The sequence below is a fragment of the Marmota marmota genome, unplaced genomic scaffold (genome assembly GCF_001458135.2).
Source record: "Marmota marmota marmota unplaced genomic scaffold, marMar, whole genome shotgun sequence".
Lineage (NCBI taxonomy): Eukaryota > Metazoa > Chordata > Mammalia > Rodentia > Sciuridae > Marmota > Marmota marmota.
Window position 1 is genome coordinate 25,157,549 of NW_026000241.1, and position 23,352 is coordinate 25,180,900.

Genomic DNA, 23,352 nt, shown 5'->3' on the forward strand with positions numbered 1-23,352 from the left:
AAATGCTATAGTTAAAATATTATGAATATAGCTTCCAAATTCTTGCTCACCCGAGCATCTGTGTGAGGCTTCTCTCAGGAGTTTAGCAAAGAGACCCCACATTCTAGGCAGGACAGGCAGGATTTGGGTTCTCTGGGGAGGGGAGAACAGAAAACCTAACTAGATGAAAAACCTTGACACTTCAAGAGATGGGGAGGACATCCATCTTTTTGTGTAGCAATTTTTTTTTCCCAGATTTGAGATTTGTTTTTATTTTCTTGACCTGGAGATTTTAATTTCCACGGAAACAAACAAAAATCTCTTTTCATTTCTTGTAAAAATAAGGGGAGTTGGGGGGACACAGCCCCATTGCATACCTTATCTACAAGGTGTCAGGGAAGGCGGGGTTTCCACCATCCGAAATCAGTGCCGATGGTTGCCTGATTCAGTCTCCATCAGGGTGATTTTCACACTTCTAAAAAAACCCATCTTTCTAAACATCATGAATAATGGATTGAGATTTCTAAAACCCCCTTCATTTCCCTCCACAATTTAAATCAAGCTCTTTCAAAGCCAACATGCTACATATTGATTGAAGTCTGCAAAAGGTTATAAATAGTAAAGGTTGAAAATTTTCCACAAAGGTAAGCAGATGAATAAAAACTACTTAAACTACAGACGGGCAAGGTGTGTTTGTCAGCAGCACTGTCCTTCATCACCGTGCTATTGTCTTGAAGGGACACAATAAACAGAAACGGGCAGTGATACCCTTGTGCTTGCCTCTGAGCTCAACCCTGCATGTACTTCCAGCCTCCTCCAAATCAGAGCTATGCTGCCCCTTTCTTAAGGCCAAACTTGGTGCAGGAAGCTGTATGTAGCTTCAAATCCAAATGCAGTCTCCCTCTGACACTGGATATTGTTCAAATCCTGTATGTTCTGTGTACTCTGTGGCATTCAAGCTAATATCTGTAAACTGTTTGTCAAGTAGCAAATTCCAAGCTAGAGGATTTTTTCCTCTTCCTGCAAATTTCATTTGTAACTCCCACCAATGAGCTGTATCGGGAGACAAGATCATGTGTCAAAACATCAAATCTTTACAGTGATGCATAATACTGTAAAAATAGGAAGAGAATATCTGAGGCTGGAACAAAAAAAAAAAAAAGAGGGTTTTCATGGACAAGGTGGCCCAAAACCTTAGTAATATGTTATCTGAATAGTGTTTTATAACATCCACGGTACTCTCAGGAACTTTGTTTTATCTGATCCTCAGAACAGCACCCTGAGCTGTTCCATTTCCTATGGAGCTCCAAGTAACTTCCATATAACCAATATTTATTGAGTAACTAATGTATGCCAGTTGCTGGTAATGGGGGAGAAATCCAACAATGTGCTCTGCAAACAGAAAGAAGGCCAACATGGCTGGAGCTGAGGGAGAGAACCATAAGAGATGGGTTGCAGAGGTGGGAAAGGGCTTATCTACTTGAGAGCGGGGAATCAAGACGGAGAAGGATCAAGTAGGGGGTCACATCCACCAGGCAGGTAGTACGGCTGGAGCCTAAGTCGTAAGTGCTGGCACTGGAGTCCAACCAACAGTCCTGCACCTCTCCATGTGCCCTTCTACTACTCCATGTTCCTCAAACGGCTTTACCATCTCAAGGCCAACCTCAAGAGGTGAAGCAGGCAGAGAAAAAGGAGCGCTGATATTCCAAACCCAACCTTAGATCCTGTTTATCTGATGGACTGATTTTCACATGAGCAGCATATTTTTTTTTTGCCTGAATTTTAAAACATGGAATTTCCCCCAAATACTAAGGAATATTGTCTTTCCTGCCTATCCTTGGTGGCCTCTGGGCTGAACATTCCGTTGGCTGGTTCTACACTCTGGGGTAAACTCACGCACTGCAGGTAGAATATAATTATCAGAGGAAACCGAAAAGGTGACCGGAGAAGAAAAGATAAAACATGCTTAATACCTCTAGGGAATGAATCCAAATGGATCTTGATGGGTATTTGTAAGGAGAATGTAATATCAGTGCTTTCCCATTCTTCTTTAAGAGAATTTGAATACTGTCTTTCTCTCACCGTTTCTACATGAACTCAAATTGCTTTAGAAACCTGTCATATTGAATTAGCCAAAGCAGATAGTAATTCAGAGGGGTGCCAGAGTGCCATTGTTGAAAACTGCTGGTTGGAAGGCTTGTTGTGGCATTATTCAGGGGCTCTAAACTTGCTTTCAACAGCGTGTTGCTATGAATGATGGGGTTTCTGTGGGGTTTGGATTAAATATCTCTAAAAGCCCATCACAAAGATGAGAGTATCTGCACTGGGAATGGTGCACACTTAGGGTCAACATCGGAACCATCAATCATAGAATAGGAAACAAGAGGCCTTGGTTGGCCCCACACTGTGGTCACTTGGCATGGACCACAACCAGAACAGACCTTGCAATGGAGCAGCAAGAACAATCAGGTCTGGAAGCTCCTTGACCTTGACATGAAATAAATGAGGAATAAGGAACAAAGAATGGAGACCTGAAAACCACCACTCTTCCTCCTGATCCTAATGGCTGGTCCTCTCCTGGGAAATCTGCTTAGGGTCATCTTTGATCACACTACCCTCATCATCATTTTTTTTAAGACGTCGTGATATTTAGTCTCTCTATTCATTTAATTACTTGTTCGGCTACTGTCTGTCCCTTACATTCCAGAAGGTAATCTCCATGGGAAATTGAATCTTGGCAGTCTTACCACCAGCCCTAAGGAGCAATTCCTGGAGCATAGTAGGCACTCAATAAATACATATCAAAGGAATATCAAATTCACAAAAAACATATACACCATCCCAGGGCCATTCTGTGTGTAAGAACATTGTTTGATTAGCTGTTATAGTAAAGCCTATGCAGGCTAGAATCTGGCAGTCAACATTGAATTGTCAGTTCTGACCAGAGACTGGCTGTATGCCTAACCGGTTCCTTGCAGCAGGAACTTCATCTGCGAAATAGCTAGGAAGCCATTGCAGGTCTTTGCACAATGTGTAAACCCACTCTTTAGTAGGATTAAGAAAAACAGTAGCCATCTTCTCAATACCTCATAATAAAAATTTTAGATTTATCTTTGAGCCTTGTCTAATGCAAAAAAAAATATTTTTTGCAACATTTTATTTTGAATTATTCTAAGTCTATACAGATAGATTGCAATAATTGCAAATGAACACTAGATTGACCAACTGCTTATACATCGACCTTTGCTTACTCTCTACATGCCTTTCAGTATGCATGTATGTGTCTGCGACTGAGTATGTGAGTAGGTACACTGTATGCATGCATGTGTATGTGTGCATGCAAGTGTATGTGTGTATGGGTCTATATTTGTGTGTATGCCTTGTGTGCGCATGTATGTGCATTATCTGTGCATGTATGAATATATGGTCATTAAATGTGAGTATATGCCTGTATGTATATTTTGGCTAAACTATTCAAATGTTAGTTGTACACTGATGTGCTTCAATCTTAAATACTTCAGTATAGAATCCTCTAAAAGCAAGAATATTATCATATGCTGCAATTATCACATTCATGAAATTTAAAATTGATAACTATACTATTTTCCAATAAACAATTCACTTCTCAACTTTCCTTAGATAACCCAAAATTTGCTTTTTAATTTTTTTTTAATCCAGGTGCCATCAAGGGTCATGTATTGTGTTTTGTTACTGTGTCTCTTCAGTCTCCTTTAATTTAGAAAGGTTCCCACCATGTTTGTTTGTTTTTAACTTTGATGACAGTGATATTTTTGTAAAGTTCAGAGCCAGTTTTTCTGCATGATATCCTTTCATTTTATTTTGCCTAATTGTTCAGCCTAATTATATCCAGGTTAAAGTCTAATATTCTAAAGTACCAAACATAACCCATAGGAAGTAGATCTGAAATAATTCAAGTACCCAAACGGGATTTTTAGGGTGAATCATCAAACCAATGAAGAACAAAAAGGCTTCTGGCAGGTATCAGGTATCACTGGGTAAAAGAGTCTCTTTAATTTTTTGAGGGGGGAGAGGGTACCAGTGATCAAACTCAGGAGCACTCGACCACTGAGCCACTTCCCCAGCCTTATTTTGTATTTTATTTAGAGACAGGGTCTAACTGAGTTGCTTAACGCCTTGCTTTTGCTGAGGCTAGTTTTGAACTTGCAATCCTCCTGCCTCAACCTCCTGAGCTACTAGGATTACAGGTTCTTCTCTTTAATTTTTAAAACAAAAGCCTTATCACATGATTTAGTCAATGTTTCCAACATACTATCTTCAAGATTTTTGCTATATCAAGTTTTACCTGTATTAATATTTAGGCAATATCTTTCTTAAAGTCAATTTACTTATCTAAAACTATTCTTATCCTAAAAATATGATCTATATAAATGGTTTTGCTATGCTTGCTCTATTTTTCTAAGACCTACCAAATATATAAACACAAAAAATGTGTGTACTCATCTGAGACTACTTTCCACGATGCAATGGTGCACAGGGGAGACGCTGAGCAGGGCAGAGTGTGTGGGCTTTCTCTGGAGGCGGGGGAGGGGTGCAATGCACAGGAGTGTGGGTGGGTGTGCAGACCTCACTGGGACCTCACTGGCAAGGAGGGCCTTCTCAAGGTGTGAGGGCAAAAGCAGATGCCAAGGCTGTCAGGCCAAACTGGGGACAACATCCGAACCAATGACAAGACCTGCAACTCCCAAGACTCCCAGCGGCTATCTATAGCCGTCTGACATCAGATTGATGACTTCCTCATTCATTTCCACATCATTCAAGTGGCAAGACTGAAAAGAGGCTCAGGAAAGTGCTACTCTGGCAAACTCTGACAGTGATGGAATTCCTGTGTCCTCCAGAAGATCAGTCTTTCTGGCCTGTACAAAATGCATATCGGGTCACAGGATTCCTGACATTTCACACCCTCCACGCTCCGCAGACATGGAGGTGGAGGCCCAGAGATCCTGGATGTGTTGTCAAAGATCACACAGACAGTGGGACTGGCAAACCAGGAGCTGTATCCATGACTGGTCATTTCACCACCGCATACTAAGGCCTGGACTGATGAAGCCATGTGTATATAAAACCATCTCTACAGCTACACCATGTACATATACAAACATAAAATATATGTGTACCTATATGTCCATATGTATGTATATATGGTTTTATAGACATGTACAAAACCAACACATACATAGCTGTGTATATACATAGAAATACATGCATATTAACCCACATGACCAATCTGGCTTCCTAAGTCCCTCCGATGTGCTCTTATAACCACAAATGTGTTTAGTTCCAAGGAGAACGGCTTTCTGTAAATCTCAACCCTTGTCCCTGTATATATGAACCATACAACCTGGGCCAGCTACACTTGAATGCTTCTAGTAACTCTACCCATCCTAACTCTTGCCTATATGTGATTATATCATTAAAAATATGTATAACAAGTAAATATGGTTCTAAGGTTGGACCTCTCAACTCCCTTCCATTCCAGGTCAATGCCTGGAGGGGCAGAGCCCTGGCTTGACCCAGTAGCTGGCAGCTCTCCAGTTCTCCACTGGCCAGGATGTTGTCGGGGATTCCTCCCTCTCCTCCATTCCACATTCTACCGGTTATGAAATTCTTCTGTCTTTTTAGCTCTACTTCCATTCATCTTCTTTTCTTGGGCTGTGAATACACCTTGGTGCATGCCTTCATCTGTCTGTTACAAAGTCTCCTTCATGGTATCCATCCCTGCCATGCTGCCTGCCTGCTGAGCCACCTCTACACCATACCAGTGGCTCAAAGGGTGAATTGAGGGCAGGTCTCTAAGACCCTTTCAGGATGAGACTGTTTCCATAATGCTCCTGAAGCACAATTTGCCTATTCTAAGCCTATTTTCTTGCAAGCATGTAGAGGAGTTTGCCCAAAGCCTCGGACACATGGACTAGCAAAAGAGAATGCAGAAGCAGAGGTTAGAGTCCACATGTCTTCTGTTATGCCAGATGTGAAAGAGATGTGCAAAAGTGTAGCCACGCTTCCACTAAATTATTTGTTTGAAAATAAAATTATATTTCACAAAAAATATTTTTATTAGATATGAGCATTTTTTACTATTTATTTTTTTAAAAAATACCTTGATATTATTTATTTATTTATTTTTCATTCCAAGGATTGAACCCAGTGCCTCACACATGCTAGGCAAGTGCTAGGCAAGCGCTCCACCACTAAGCTACAACCCCAGCCCTATTTTTGTTATTTATAATGAATTAATAAACTTTCTTAAAATTTTCAGTTTTAATTTCTAATACGGTTAATATGGATAAATATAATCCACACAAACAAAAACGTTTTAGGGATCCTCTGTAATTGTTGAGTGTCTAAAAGATTTCTGACACCAAAAAGGTTGACCACTATTCCTGACATGGTTATCAGGGGAATTTTTAAAGAGAAAACTCATTTTATCAAGGTAACCCTATATTTTAATCCATTGGCATCCAGAAGCTAATGTCCATCATATCTAACAGGGCTCAAGGCCATCCACTGCAACGTGGCCTCTTCCCACCGGCTAACACCTGCCTTCCTACCTACCCCCTCCCACAGTGTGCTCCCTGCTCTACTCACCACCCCAATGCAGGCCTCCTAAGCCAGCTGCAGTGCTGCTGCATCATGTGGACTTAGCTACAGGGACCATGTTTCCCAGAATTCCATTCCTGTGGGATTCTGGTTGAGAGAAAGCTGCCTGAAATCTGCATTAACTTGAAAGGCACCGTCCCAGCAGATGCATATTGCCGTTGATCCACTAGCTTGCTTCACAAGTGAGGGCAGAGGTGGACCCACAGATCTTGGAATTCCCACCAGTCTCCACCTTTGGTTTCTGAGTCTGTGGGTGCAACTCCAGAGCAAAGCACACCAGTTTCTTCATGTCACCTGAGCTGCTGGAGCACAGCTCCCAGTTTGTGGGTAGAGGTTCTAGTTCGCCTTTGCTCACAGGTTCTAATTTGCTCTAAGCTCTGATGGCCCAGAGCAACTTCAGGACCAGTACAAGCAATACCCTCCGCAGATCTCTCACCGATTCCCTGTTGGTCCCCACTCAGCAACTTCCCTTCTCCTCCACCTGTGCCTGGCCAGCCCTTTGCATCCTAAGCATCTCCCACAACTGTGCAACGTATGATCTGGCAACAAATCCATTATTCCATGTTATTCACAGTGTCTCTGCTTCCCGTTCACACCTTAATTCATACTAAGTCTCCAGAGTCCTTTCCTGACTGTTTGACAGAACACCAATTTTTTTTCTTTCCTGAATCAACTCAGAGACCCTATAGCCCCCTTTAAGCCTTTTTATCAACTCACTACCCAATGGGATACGATGTTCACCTTCTTCACCCCCTCACTACAGCAGCATGCCCCTGCAGCCCTCCATCTACAATGCCTGGCTCTCCCTTCTATGTCTGCAAGCTCTCTGAGATCAGAGACAGGACCTCATGCTCTCTTTGTATCCCCTGTCCCTTGGTTATATGACCTGAACAAAGAGGCAGCAGAACAAATATGACATTGTGGATTTCTAAATGTCAGGAATGGGGAAAGTGTCTGAATGAGAAAAGGTAGGATTAAAGAATTCCACATTCCTAGGGTGGGAGTCCACACTAAGCAATTTTTTTCTTAAATTTATTAGGCATGAGAATTATTTAGGGAACTTGTTCAAAATGCAGATTACTAGTACCACATTTTCAGGTATTCTGATTTAGCAGGTTTTGGGTAGGGCCTAGAACTCCTTGGTTTAAGAAGAGAGGATATTCTCATGAAGGGGACCACCGGTATTTAAGAACATGGTGAAAGCTAGGCACGTTAGCACATGCCTGTAATTCCAGTGGCTCAAGCGGTGAGGCAGGAGGATTGCAAGTTCAAAGCCAGCCTCAGCAACTTAGCAAGACCCTAACCAACTTAGCAAGACCCTGTCTTTAAATAAAATATAAAAATAAGGGCTGGAGATGTGGCTCAATGGTTAAGCACCCCTGAGTTCAATCCTTAGTACCCAAAAAAAAGTGAGAGGAGGGTGGCTTCTGATAAGGTAAGGGTCCTCAAACTGAGCTCTTCTAAACCCCTTAATGCAGATGGTGTGGGGAACAAGGGAGACGGGCAAAAATGCAGTTTTCTGGATTCCACCCACACCTTCAGAATCAGAATCAGATGTGCTTCCAAAATGGTGAACCTCCAGTGGGACTCAGCAGGGAAATTCACCACTGTGGTGGAAGTGCTTAGTCATGATAACAGGGATAGGAGCATTAACTTCCTGCCTTTCTTGAGTCATCTAAACTCACCCTCAAACCTTCTGTCAATGAAACAGAGATCCCATGGTGCCTCCAGATGTACATAATGAGTACTCATAAGGAAAGGCCCTTCTGGGGGATTCTAAGGAGATAGTGAGGTTCTGGAAAAATACTGAATTAACAAAGAAGACTGAAAGAAATGATTCATGGGGCTGAGGTTGTGGCTCAGTGGTAGAGCGCTCGCCTAACATGTGTGAGGCCCTGAGTTCGATCCTCAGCACCACATAATGATAAATAAAGATATTGTGTCCATCTACAACTAAAAAATATTTTTAAAAAAGAAATAATTCATAGAAAGGACCACCAAAACAGAAGGACAAGCAAGTCCCTAACTGTCCCAGAGAGTTGTAAGTGTCCACAATGAACCCCCTTACCTGATTATTTCCCTGTAAAATTTATACTGCACTGTTCACTAATCATATGTGGCTTCTGAGCCCTTGCAATGTGGCTAGAGTGAATGAAGAACTAAATATTCTATTTTATTCAACGGTGATTAATTTAAATTTAGATTGAAAAACAAATACTCAATTCCATTATTGGAAAACATTTAAATATGCTGGGAACAACTTGGATATGTAAACCTGGTTTTTGTCAACTGTAAGTTTTATGAAATCTAAATATAGGTCAAGTATTTCTGATGAAAATTCAATGTCCAAAATGCAATACCGTGTAAGTATAAAACATATACCAGATCTCAAAGAGTTAGTGTGAGTAAAACTCAATCTTAATTTGATTACATGCTGCTATAATTTTGAATACATGGGGATACATATATTATTGAAATTGATTTTACTTTTTCTCTTTTCAGTAGCTTAATGTAGCTACTGGAAAAAGTTTTAATTATATAAGGGCCGAGCATTGTATTTTTACTGAATAGTGTGCTGTTACTACTCAAGACTATATATAATGTGACTATTAAAATGCTGTTAAAGTATTTGGAATCTATATGAGAACATTACTTTAAAGGGGGAAGCAAGTGTCCTTCTTTAAAGTAATCCCCCCCTGTTCCCAGGGACTATGAGCTGATGCCAGGGATACTGTAATTTTGGAAATGGAGCCCTTTCTGGATCTCATGCTACTCTGCCTCCACCTGCTATGGAGCAGTCTTCAAGATAGCTGACGAGCCCTTCTGAAAAGAAGCCTTAGGACTTTCAAGTCCCCAACTTGTGTCCACATACCTTGATCACCCTCTACATTCAATAGCCTTACTTTAAATGACTTTCCCAAGCACCAGACCTACCCTCAAAGCAGTTTAAGAGTGAAGATTTAGAGTTGGGGGTATAGCTCTACTCAGAGGTAGAGAGCACTTGCCCAGCATGCGCTCAATCCTCAGCACCACAAACACTGAAAAATTAAAATTAAATCTTTCTGAGGAGGTTATTCAAAACCTCCTACCACTTATTCTCAAAGATGACCAACCAATGCTGTCTTTTTTATGCTGTCTTGATTAAAAGCAATAGCATCTCTCTCCAAAGGGACCAATTATGAAGCTAAGCACAATCTTTAGGTTAAATTCTGGCATGCTTGTTAAAAATAAAATTGAAAGCAAAAAAATGAAATTCTGTTAGAATCCATCCACAAGTCTCATCTATCTAAGAACTACTTTTCTCCATGTCACTGGGTACTGATTCAATTCTTGAGACAGAAATTTTTAATTTGGAGTCCTTAGTTCCTCAATGAGGCTATCATTAGAATGGAGGCGATCCATAATTGTGTAGGACCTTTTCTGAGTTTCCTCCATTGATCTTCAACTGCAGTTTGACATTTCCTTCAATTTTAAAGACAGGAAACAGACTGCATTATCATTATAAGTTCTGTGGCATCACCGATAAAATGAACGATTTCTTTTTTTCCTATGGAAACGTAGTTCTTCCAGAAATCCTGAAATATCATTTATGAATATCACAATTTTAAAATCAAAACAATTCATTCCTCCTGACCATAGTCCTCATAGTACATAGAGGCTTCTCCAGGCTGAGGAGAAGAAAGTGTCACATATTGGACGCCCATATTTCTCACCTGATGCTTCACCTGATGGTCATTCAGCCACAAGGGGCAGAAGATGCATCTTCTACCTTCGTGACCAGATACCCAGATATCTGCAATGCCTTATGGTCTTATCTATCCTTCTTTGTTCTTCATCAATACATGAAAGGAAATCATTTAAATTAATTGTTAGAGTTTTCAAAACGGACAGTTCAAATGAGAATTTTTAATTCTTCACGAGTCACCACTGTCTTGTGAAATATGCTATACATCTTGGCTACAAGTCTAGCCCAGGCAAGTTCAAACACAATCTGATGGTAGAGCAAACTACCATTACTTAGGTGTGCTATTTAAGGTAATTTTTTTTATTATTTGATGACATATTAGGCAAGGATCTAGGTCATATATAATGCAAGTTCTGCAAAAATCTGTTTTGTGTTGTTTTGTTCTTACAATCCCATCTTTTACATTTAAAAGTAAAACTTAGCCTGAGAAGGTGAGCACAGGTTTCATCAGACTGCCAAAGGAATCCACAGTAGGAAAAATGCCTAAAATCCCTGCTCTCCCTATTCTACAACCAATCCAGGATCCTGAGTATCCATGTATTATTTCTGGACATCCCTGCTCTACATGGAATCCACACACAGTGCCCAACCCTGGCCACCCGTCATGCTCACACTGCCCACTCCACTCACAATCCAGCAGGGAGAAGACCTCACTATTGCTACTGCTACAAAGAAAAGGTAGAGAAAGGAATATGACTCTTTAAAAGAAGAAATGGTATACAATTTCATCTGAGGAAAAGGCCTAGATGTTCATGGCCACTTTATGGTATTGGAGGTTGGGAAGCAAAGAGCAGGTTTTTTTTTTTTGTTGTTGTTGTTGTTTGTTTGTTTGTTTTTTAATCTCTACAAATTACCACTATGTTTCTAGAAACCAGCTGGCTCTTCCACCCTGAATAGGAAGAGTGAATTCATCTTACCTGTTATTACTGAAACTATTCCCCTCAGTTACTTGAGTACAATACGAATGTATGTTTAGAAACACAACCGCACCCTCCAGTTAAAAAGGAAGCTCCGTGGGGTGTACTCAGTAAGCCCAGGCTAGGAGAAGAAAGTGTCACATATTGGACGCCCATATTTCTCAGCACTGTTGCCCAACAGTTAGAAACACCCCTGGCATAAAAGCCATGCTGTTGCTTTTAGAAAAATGTGTTCTTTTCTTTCTTTCTTAGCCACCAAAAAAATGAGATTCAGCCCACAATTTAATATTGTCAGTGCATACTCTTCATCACCCAACTGGCATGCCAACTGTTACCTAGGCACTTCAGACGCTTCAAACCCCACACCCCCACATTCTGAACTCATTTGCATCCAGATATGAAAAAAAGATCAATAGCATCTTGAGAAAATTGCCTTTCCATCCTCAAGCAGCAAAAGCTATGAAGGAAACACCTCGTGGCATCTGAGGCATTTCTTAGAGCAAGAAAGAATTCTAAAGCTACCATTTTTTTTGTCGGAAAAACCTTACCTTTCTATTGTAGTCTACCCACTGGAGTTTTCAAATCAAAAGGACCTCGGAAGTCCCTGCCAACATCAAGATTCTAGATTTTTTTTTTTTTTTTTTTATGAAGGAAGGACTTTTCTTTTTTCCTTTACTAAACTCAAGTTAATTAGGCTTTGGCAGGTCAGCGTCCCAACTCAGCATCTCTTTATTGAGAATAGTTCAAGAAGACCTTGATGAAATTGCAAATGCTTAGAAGCAGTCACTTGCTTGCATGCTGGGCAAATAGGAAAGCATGCTGACTGTATTTATTTTACTATCATTATGTCTCCACGGGGCGAGCCAGTAAGGAAAGTAGAGGCTGTTAACATCTTGATATATGAATGTGTGTATATACACACATGTATATACACATATACATTTATATGCATAAATATATACACACACACGTTCCAAAAATAACTTTCCTTTTTCCTTCATCTCACACTATAATTTCATGATTTCAGGAAAGTCCTTAAACTATCGAAATTAGATATTTTTCACTCCATCCATTAGAGTTCATTTGTTGATTCAGCAGGTAGTTACTGTGTGACTACTATATACCAGGCCGGTAGTGTATACCAGATACAGAACATCTCCATCCAAAGAGATGTTTCACAAGCCCAAGTTAAGCTGCAGTAACTTCTTGAGGGGCTGCCATAATGAAGTACCCCAGGTTAGGTGCCTTGAATAATGGGAATTTATTTCTCATAATTCTGGAGAAGATGACAGCAGAGCCCGTATCTGGTGTGGACTCTCCTTGGATGACAGACAAGGCCTTCTCACTGTGTCCTCCTGTGGCTTTTCCTTGGTGTGTGTGTGGAGAGAGGAAGGAAGAAAGTTCTCAGGTGTCTCTTCTTTAAGAGCACAACCGCATAATGAGGGCCCACCTGCATAACTCCATTTCAACCTAATTACCTCCCAAAGGTCCTGTCTTCCTCTTCCTTAATATAAAATGTGCTATTTCATCTATAATGTTAATTGGATAGACCACCTCAGAGGAGTGGGAACTTGGCTCTTCGGGAGCTCGGTTCCTACAGCGGTCAGGGGGACAGGGCCCCCAGACACAGCAAGGGGAAAGAGCTATGGTGACATCAGACATCTCAGTCCCGAGGACCCAAATGTCTCAGCACTTAGAAGTGAGTGGGAAAGACTCTGAGGCTCAGATCAGCTCCCGAAGCAGTGGGGTCAAACCCCTGCAGCAAAGCCAGAATCTGTAGCCAACGTGCCCATGTAAATCAGGCATCCCTGTTTCAAGGTCTGCCTGTATCTTTGAAACTTCCTATGATCAAGTTCAATCAGGCAGCACAACAAAACAAATAAAGATCCCACCAATCAGACAACGTCATGGTTCATGGGATTACAATAAGCCCCAAGTTTTCACAAAGCTGGGGCTACAGAGTGCTTTTAAGCAAGCCTGAGGAACCAGGCTGGGCATATCCATCCCTTGTCAGTGTCAAAGCCAACATCCACCAAGCTTATCCCCTCAACCAGAAATAATTTGACTGTTTGAGGGTTTGATCATTTCCTTAAAAGCTTGCATGATCAAAACCAGCCTGGAATGGAAAGGGATCAAAAGAGGGGAAATAACACAAATGCAACAGCAGATTTTGACATAACCCTGAGTAACACTTAGTGCAGCGGCTTCCTTTACAGAGATCCCTCCCTCCATCTCAGGGAATCAATCACAGTACACCACAGAAAGGTGGAGTGCACCTTTTCCCTGTCACCTGAACCCATGAAGAATCAATCAACAACTCTTAGCTGGATCTCTGACATACAGACTTCCAAAATGGAATGTCAAGTTCCTTGTGACATTAACAGAATGAAGTGTGTGGGGGGGAAATACACCTACGATTCTCTTCTCTTCCCCCATCAACTGTTAAAATGAGTGTGGCACGTGAGGACATTCGGGTGTCTTTGGGTAACTTAAACTACACTTGGGGCTGTACTATGTGTATAGCTCTGCCAGGGGCACGTCAGGTCTCTGGATAATTCTAACCCTTGTCTGATTCATTACAAAAGTGTTGATTTCCATTGTCCAAAAGTCTTCTCACAGCAAGACACAGAGGACAAAAATACGACAGACATTTGGCAGAAAATCGAGGCTCCGAGAGCTTAAGGGACTCTCACCTGTGTCACACAGTTTAATGGAAGAGCCATTTTCAAAATCAGAAACTTTAATTGCATATCTTAGCATTTTTAAACAAGCTCTTGGGAACCTAGAACTCCAGTCTTCTGTGGGAGGCTGAATATTGCCTGTAGATGTGTTCTGTTTTGTTTTGCTTTTGATTGAATTAGTCCTATCATTAAACATCGGGAGCTTTCACATAAAATCTGGATTTCTGACTTTTTTTTTTTTTTTTTTTTTTTAAAACCAAAGCTCAGTTTTCTGGTGCAGGCAACAGAAAATCTGAACTAAAAGAAGTTTACAGCTGACTTCTTGGAGAATCTTGCCATAATCCAAGGCTGAACAAAGATCCCTTCTCTCTCTGAGGTTTCATGCTCAGAGACACAAAACCCTTACACAGGTCATTCATTCTGGTCCCTCTGTGGTGTCTGTGCTTAGGTGATGTCCCTTCTCCTGAGATGTCCCCATTATTTCAGTTTGGTGGGTACATGCAATCATCCCTCTGGAGTCAGTCCAAATGCCCTCAGCTCCATGAAGTCAATTTTGTTAACCCTGCAATAACTAACCAGGCTTTGCTCTGGGCTCTTGAACATATTCTTATACTTTTTTTATGAAACTCTTTTCCTAAGTGCATTTTTCAGTGCTGAATACACTGTAAGTGATCAATAGTGTTTTGATCAATACTAATGACAATAACTTAATTAGTTATTTGTCATGTGCCAGGCACTGTTAAAAGCACCTTATACATGTTAATTAATTTAATGCCTTACAACCACCTATTATTATGGAAATTTCACATAGAGAAAACTGAAGCATATTAAAGGTTAAGAAATGTTCCCACTTTCAGCTATTAAATGGCAGAAAAAGGAATTAGTCTGGCTACCTCTGGATGGATGGGTAGATCACTAAGCAAGTAGGCAAAAGGGAGAAAGAACAGAGAAAGACCCAAGGAGGGAGGGAGGAAGGGAAGACCTGTATAGAGAGGTTGAAAGAGTCTTTCAGTAGGGCGGAGGCAGGCATGTGCGCAGATATATTTTACAATCAGATTTCAGAGGGGATGTCCTGCCTTGCAGTGTCTGTGTGGTAGATACTCCCACCATGGCTGATTTCAAGCCACCAACAGAGAGTTGGAGAGAGGAGTTGTGGACCACTCAGTATGGGTCATTCTAACATATCAGGACTTGAAGCATGTCAAGGAAAAGGACAGATGAAGAGAAAGGGAGCATCAGGCAAAGTAGGTCTTATGAGACCATTCCAAGGATATAATCCTCCTACATACAACTAGTACTAACTCAGAGAATTTCAGTAGAGAATGGTATAATCACATGGCTCTCATGAGTTGGACACTAGATAACACAGTCAACATTGCAGGAATCCTTCCTCCATCTTCTCTCCATCTTGCCTGCATGACTGTTGCAACAAAGCCATGTCCTCAATTGTTTCATCTCTTTCCTAACCTGACCCTCCTGGTCAGCTCTTCTGCCCTTTGCCTCCTTCTACTGTCACTCTCTTATCCTAGTGTCCCAGAAGCGCCTCAGGTATCACCAGCCCTCAGAACTATACACTGTCCTTCTGTCACTGTCGGATGTGTGGCGTGAAAGGGGCTAAGGTGCCTAAACAAAGGTGAGAGCCTGAACCAGTTTCAACAGGGAAACCACCATGGAGTATAGGAAAACAGTGCCAGACACACCCTTGACGTTGTACACCACAGAGCTGGAGAGGGGTGTTGGAAGCATTTACTTCCCATAATGTCTCACTGGGAAAATAGCATCCAGGGCCATTGATATAACCAGCCAGATGCCATGGAGCTGGTTAGAGCCAAAGCTGAAACTAGCACCAGGTTACCTAGTTCCCCAAGAGGCTGTGTGTACAGGATGTTTTCTGAGATGTTGCCTCCTCCTGCTAAGTCAATTTATTTCTTAGGAAAGTTTATTTATTTATTTTTAATTTACTATGCAGGTTTCATTTCACCAATCACTAAAAAAACATGTTAATCTCCGGGAGCAGAGACCTTCTGTCATCTTCCTGCAACACTGGACAATATGAGCCATCTGTTTAGGAAATACTCCATGATCACAGTCCCTTTCCATCCTCAGTTTAAGAATTCTTCAGATCCTGGTCTTTCCCCAAGGGTCTCCATCCACCTGCTTCCACAGAGGCCATTTCCGATCGTTAGGAAGTAGGCAGGGAAAGGAAGTGAACCTTCAGAAACCACAGGGGCAGCTCAGCTGAAAGAAAAAATAGGTCTGAAGGGAATTTGAAACTTTAGGCTTAAGTGCAATATAGGCTGATAATTCTCCCTCCCTTCAGGTGATATTGGCCATGGCAACAGGGATCCTAGCCAAAAAGGGCCATTGGGAGCCAAAATGCAAGCCAATGTTCATGGAGCCAGGATCTCTGTAAAGCCTAGGCTCCTCCTAGAAGCCTGTTCTCAGTTTCTTTCTAAGGCATTCCACAGCGTAGCAGTAAGCCTGATAAGGGACTTTCTTCCCACTTAAGGTCTTCTCCATTTCTCAATGCCCTGATCCCTAGAAAAAAGAGAATATACGTTCCTTGGGCCAAAGAGGTGAAAATTGGTTTGGGATAAAAGCTGAGAGTGAAATCAGCTTTATCATAGGAGGGCCCTATGATAGCTATGATGAACTTCCCCAGGGCCACCCCAATTTACATCTACCATCTTGAAGAAAAACTAAGATCCCTTTCATTTTTCCAAAGTATCCCTGTGATAAGTGGTAAATTTTAATGGCCCTAATCTATAGAGTGCTCTGGTCATGGGCATCCATGACATCTCCCAATAGAATCCAACAGATCCATCCATGAACTTGAATGAAAACAAGTTACAACTTTGTTCATTAACATTCAAGAGGAAGCACCCATGAGCCTCCGATGAAGTAGCAGAACCAGTGATTTTGTCATTGATATAAATTGGGGATTTTATATCATGATATAGTTGCTACAAGTATCTCACAGAAGTATTTACGTTCAACCTTGCCTTGAAATGACGAAGCCATTAGTACCCCTCTAGAGCTTGTTGTACATGCATTACATGGGGTATGTGCATTAGTAACAATAGTTTCTTTCATAGCTAGATAAATACCTATTTTATTAAAATTAGTTTGTTTATAATACTATTTATTTTATTTTAAACATCTTTATGGGGTTCCTATGCTTCATCAAAGGGCACTATGACACAGATGAGAGTAAGAGTCATTGTCATTGGCCTGGTGACTGAGAAGCTATATTAATGTGAGAAGGGCCATGTGCTCTGGCTGAGGACTTAGCCTGTTCTAAGTTGATCTAGACAATTAGGAATTATTTAGAACATTCATTTTATCTGCATACCTCTTCTTTTCCGGTCTTACTAATCTCATCTCTTTCTTTAATCTACTCTTACTTTTATGTCTTTTCCTTTTTATCCTTGGGATAAGATGTACTGGGTCTCTATATCTCGTAATTACTGGATTCTCCTCCTTTGAGTGACTTCTTTCCCTTGTGGCCAAGTCTCTTATCTCCTCTTTCTCTCTTACCACCTTCTTCTTCTCTGTTCCTTTTCTGTTGTCTCTCTGGGCTCTCTTGACCTAGCTGGCCATCATTCACAGGTTCTGTGGCACAGGCTCTGGGCACTCATAATCTACATTAAACTTTCCTTTCAGTCTTAATGTTTACTTTATTTAAAGGAGGTATTTCTGAGACACCCTTGGAAACACAGGCTGACTACCCCAATACATGACCACACAGTATACCACAACAGAAAGATCAAAGCTTTGTAAACCCAAGCATAAATATAATTCGTGGAAAGGTTGGAAGATAATCCATGAGGGCCAAATGTCTAAGGAAGATCAGCAGTCCACACCAGGACTTTCCTCCAAGCACACATTCCGAGTGTAGCACATGGAAAGCACACTGATTAGTCATGGCTAACAGGGGAGCCATCATAAGCAGGCCTGGACCATGACTGTTCCTCCAAATTAGAGCCGAGGTTACAGCACTAAGGGGAGAGCCAATGAGAGACCCTGTGATTTCCCCGCTTTAGCTTTGGACAAATACACAGGTGCACTGTGCCTTCATCTCTGTCCTAGCCAGGGGACATCATTATTCTGAAAAAGCAATCTCTTCCAATAAGGTACTGAATACTGAAATACTTAAGGTCCATCAATGACCTAAAAAATACAAGGAAGGAAGGAATAGAGAAAAGGGACAGAAGAAGGAAGAAAGGGAGGAAGGGAAGAAGGAAGGAAGGAGTAGAAAGAAGGAAAGATGAGAGAAGGAGGGAGAGAAAAATAGCAAAAAAAAAAAAAACCCATGAAACTAACCTATATTTGGAAGCATGTTATTTGATTAAATGTTGCTGCATGGTTGAGAATGCCTTGACATAGCTTTTATAATATTTGTCTCCATTCTACTTTTAATAAAAGCCACCAAACACTCTTGAAAAAAAAAACATCTTAAATTATAGTGACATTTGCACTGGACAAGTATTAACATAAAAATGTAGCTCAGAGAGCTTAGGATCAAATGAAATCATAAATTTCATAACCTTTCCTAATCTGTTCATTTATCCTCTTAAAGAATAAAATCTCCTTTATGGGGGGAGGTTCTTTTTTCATTGTTTATTCATTTATTTTTAAAGAATTATATGTTTTTTTTTTACTATTTGAAGGAAGACTATCAGCTCATGAGAAGATTCCAAATTTCATTCTCATATGAAAAGCCTGTTTCATATGCTGTATCGAGATTTACTGATTCACTAATATTTTATAAAATATATATTTACTAGTGTCACAGAAGAGCTTCTATCCTGGTCCCAAGCCATTTGTCAAACTTCACCAAAGTTATAATCTACAGAGGAAATGAATACTGTACTAAATTTCTTAGTCTTATAGGTTATTTCAAATCTAAATGTGAATTAAGATATATATTTATTTAACATAAATCCATGTGGGTAAACCTACTCAGGCTCTACTTTGGCATTTTTAAAAAAAAATTATTTCCAATTTTTCCTTCAAACTCCACAGAATCTTATCACTTGTTTTCTTTTGTTATTAAAAAATAGTCTAGGTCAGGAAATTAAAAAATTGAAAAAAGAAAAAAAAATAGTCTATCAGATGCTCTAGATCTTAATTATATTTTATTTTAAATGTCTAACTTAAAAATTCTTACACTATGTATTACATAAGCCTATTTATTCAATATGTTCAGGATGAATTTTTTTTCATTTTTAATTTCCTTTGTCTCTAAGGATGTTGCTTAATAGTAACTGATATTCTAAATGTCAACAAACTTATTTACATGACTGAAAATAAACACATGCTCCAAGAATTATGCCAACAGAAGTGTTATGTGGGCCACTTGACACTACACCACACATGAGCCACAATATAAGAGGAAGTGGAGTTGTGGACCCTAAGAATCAAATGAGGTCAGATGAGGCTACAGCTAGCTCCACCACCTCCCCTGGAAGATCTAGCAACTGGAAACTAGGATGTGGCCCTTATTCAAATAAATTCTCCTTTCTCTGCATCCCCAGAGACCATTTCATAGGCTTTTGTCACAGTAGATTTCAAAGTTCCATTTTTTTTAAAACTGCTATAATCCAACCAAACCAGTGTCTTCACCTCCAGGTTAACCTTAGGGGTAATCTGATTTTCTGTGGTTCTCTCTGAAGAGAGCAACAGGTGTGGAATGTTTTCCTACTTATGTAAGAACAAGATTCATTTCTCATGACTTTTCTAGAAAGTGAATGCTTCCCTTGAGAAATTGGGGGCTCTGGGATTCGATCAGTCAACCTGGCACAGATGGCCAGCTGAGGTAGTGGTAGGAAGGAAGGGGAGGAGGAGGTACCCCTGGCACACACACATTCACTCACCACGGGCATTTCCGTCACACCAGGGCCCCTCAAGAGCCAAATCTCACCTCCTCTAAGGACACGGTTACCTCATTCTCACCTCCTCCTCCACACCAGTCATTGCCAAGGGCAGCTATCCTGGTACGTCACAGCATTAGGGATGGAAATCCTATTACAGGTGATACAAACGCCTCTAGGTTTCCACTGTCTGCCTATAACCCTTGCTGCCTAGATGCAATTCTGAAAAACAGGCTTTTCCCCCTTCTGGCCCTGTTCCCTCCAGCTGACTTTTTCTTGGTTTGTCTCCAAGGGAAGAATAGCAGACAGGACTATGGCTTCAGAGAAAAGACATAGGGTGTTCCTAGAAACCAGAATTCCATCTCACAAGAACCCCTAGAAGTCTACAAAATTTCTAAATGACTGGTAGAAGTTCCCTCTATGGAAGGGCTCAGTAGGGGAGGAAGTTGCAAAGAAAAATTTCTTCTCTTTCTGAGTCTCGGGTATATCTATTAGGAATACACTGTTTTACGTCAGAATTATATCAGCATAAAAGTTAAACTCAAGTGTCAGGAATCCAGGAGAAGTCATACCAATTCATTTCATTGCATCCAAAGGATTTGACTCTCTGATATACTACATTTTCCCTTATTTTCATAAATACCTGGTAGTGAGGCAGGACTGAGCTATTTAGTCCTGATAGAAAGACTTTGCTAAAACGGTTGGGAATCCGTTTAGTCTTATTTAGAATCATTAAAGGGTTGCATAGTTGGTTACTTTTTGTTGATTTGAAGGCTCATCAATATTTTGATGCAATTCTTTGCAAAAAAAAAAGGCATATCTGTGGTGGCTTCTCCATTACATGGTACTGACTTTTTCCCATTACACTGATTAAAAAAGCATTTGTGGAAAAATGAGCAAAACAGTCTTTTAAAAAATAGACAAGACTTCTTCCCTAATTAATTTTTAAAATGCTGAAAACCAGAAGGAGTGAACATAATCTATTTACAGATAAACATAATTTGTTTGTCTAAGAGTCAAAAGACAGTGGCTCTAGCATTAGTAATGCTACTGATACACTGAGTGGCCTGCACAGACTCTCCTCCTTGAGCCTGCATTGGGAGGGATGCTGTCTGAGATCCCCTTTAGCTCTAACATTCTGTGATTCAATCTCCAGAAAGGCCCTCATATGCAGAATACAGTTGCTACCTAAAACTGCCTCTGGTTTTTGACCACAAAGCAAATCTCTGTTCACATTTAAATCCCCCTCTCCATTTCTCCTTTCATTTAAAAAGGGAATGTCTGCTAAAGATTTAGAAGAGAATCCCAACACCAGTAGTCAATTACCAAAATCAGCTTTCAGTACTAGCATCCCATCCTACCAATGTGTACCCCATGAGACCCTGAGGCAGGTGATGTGCAAGGTCAGTCTCCCCATACTCTAACCACAGGGGGCTCACAGGTAAGGACTGGCACTTATAGTATATATTGGGGTCTGGAGAAAAAGGGAAAGGGCCTCATGCTTTCTTGTGGACAGTCCAAATAGGATGGGAAGAATGGGAAACAACCAGGGTTCTCTGCCCACAAGAGGAAGCAAACCCACCATTTGCTGGCTAAATGACAGTGAACAAATAATGTAATTTCTCTGTAGTTGGGTTTTCCTACCCATAAAATGGTAAAAATAACCTTCATAGTTTCTGTACCAGTTAAAACTAATGCAAGGACATAAAATATCTAGGATAATGCTTGGCACATAGTATAAACTCAATAAATACTAAGCAACATTGATTCTAATTACTACTAGTCTTCCCAGAATAGCTTGACAACCTGAAAAAAAAAAAAAAACCCACCTAGATGTGGATTTGGAGCCTTCCCTTAAGTTCCCAAGAGATATATTCTAATCTGTTTTTCTGCAAAGAAAGGAGCCAGAACACAAATCCAGGTAACAAGCATCCAGAAAGAAACAGGCCTTGGGGTGGCAGAAACAAAGTGATATGGAATGAGGGGTTTAAACGTCTGGGATCCTACCTCAGGTATCCAGGTAAATCAGAAGAAGCCAACGTTATCACCAGCCAGGCCAGGCCTGTGAGGGTGTGGTCTTTGTGCCCAGGAACTGCATGCACCAGGAGCTTGCGCGGAGGGAATCCCCTTTCCCGCTCCTTGAGGCTCTGGAGCTTGCTACAGAGAGGCAGGGAGCTAGTTGCTCCAGGGGTGCCCTGGAACTCAAAGGACCAACACCAACACCGGGATTCCTCCCTGGAGTCCTGATGAGTCGAAATCTCTTCTGGAAGGATCTGACCAAAGGGCCCAGAAAAGGGACTCTGCCTAAATTCTGCTTTCTCTCAGCTGCTACAGGAGAAAAAGCCGCGTCTACAGGGTAAGGTAGAGAAGACTGTGCTCCTAAAATGTTGCACGTGAGAGTCTGGACAGGGAGAACCTGAAAGTTGCACGCGGCCCCAGATCTGCACAGCCTCCAAAAGCTTTCCTTATAGAATCAGTAGAAACGAGAGACCCGACTCTCAGGCAAAGGCACCGCTTGGAGAGGGGCGTGCACCTCTAGAGGGAGAGAAGGGTTAAGTGAGGTGCTTCCCAGCCTTTGCATCCCAGTGTGTTCCCCACCCGGAAAAGAGGGACTTGGGGGGAGGAGGCTAAAGAAGATAATGCTGCCTCTTCTTTGCAACAACAGACAAGATCCCCTCCCGCAATTAGTCTTGCACACCAGATTGTTGAAGTGCAAAGAACCAAAGAGTCTTGCCTTCCTGAATCCTCCAAAGCAACTGAAACAACCAGAGGGATCTACCTGGGGGCTGCAATTTGCGTAGACCCACCTCTGCCCGGGCCCGGAGTCTGGGAATTGGGGCTCCCCTCATCCGATGAGCACACCCCTCGCTCTGCGTTTCCCCACACGCCCTCCAGCTCTGCGCTCCGGATCTTCCCAGGTGCAGCACAGGGCTCCCCCACTCCCTTGCTCCGCCCAGGTGCGATTTGTGGAGCCGCGGGGAGAAAGAAGGTGGCTCCCACTGCAGCCTCCGCCCCTGCGCTGTCCTCCAACCGGTTCGGACCCCTGCCTACTTACTAAGCACTGGGGACTCCCACTCCCTACCTCCCGCACACGCAGCTCCAACTAAAGGCCAGGGGTCCCCTTCTCACCCTGGAACTGTGGAGACATCCTGGACGCCCATGTGCCGGCAGGGGAGGTGGGCGTGGGTCTACCAACCCGGCTGCGGAGATGAAGGGGTGTAAAAGCAAGCGGTGCTGGAAAAGGGAGGAGACTGTGGTCCTCTTAGAGCCAGGAAAAGCTTCCCCGGTTCAAGATCTGACCATTCAGTCACCGCCCAAGATGCCAACGCATTCAGATTACAGCGGGGAGGTTTGTTTGTTCCTGGGGAGGGAGATCGCTCCTCCCCAGGAACCCGGCAGTTTGCCTCCCCAAATCCCCCCAGAGCCCTGGAATTCCAGGCTCTGTTCCACCTCTGCGCACCCCCGCCCCCAGGTATCCAACCCCTCCCCCATCTGTATTTACACACCAGGGTCAGCAG

General features: G+C 41.8%; 1 protein-coding gene across 4 annotated transcripts in view; it reads right to left on the minus strand.

Moving 5' to 3' along the window:
- The window catches only part of Lrrc3b (leucine rich repeat containing 3B), an 84,743-nt gene that overhangs the window by 60,275 nt on the left and 1,116 nt on the right, over positions 1-23,352 (minus strand). The window contains exon 1 of one of the 4 annotated variants that reach the window (XM_048794701.1): positions 22,964-23,227. The exons of 1 other annotated variant lie outside the window; for it this stretch is intronic. The gene's annotated coding sequence lies outside the window, so the exon portion shown is untranslated. Of the gene's footprint in view, positions 1-21,841; positions 22,618-22,641; positions 22,935-22,963; positions 23,228-23,352 lie in introns of those variants that run through there. 2 more of the 4 variants (XM_048794700.1, XM_048794699.1) reach the window with 2 other exon arrangements.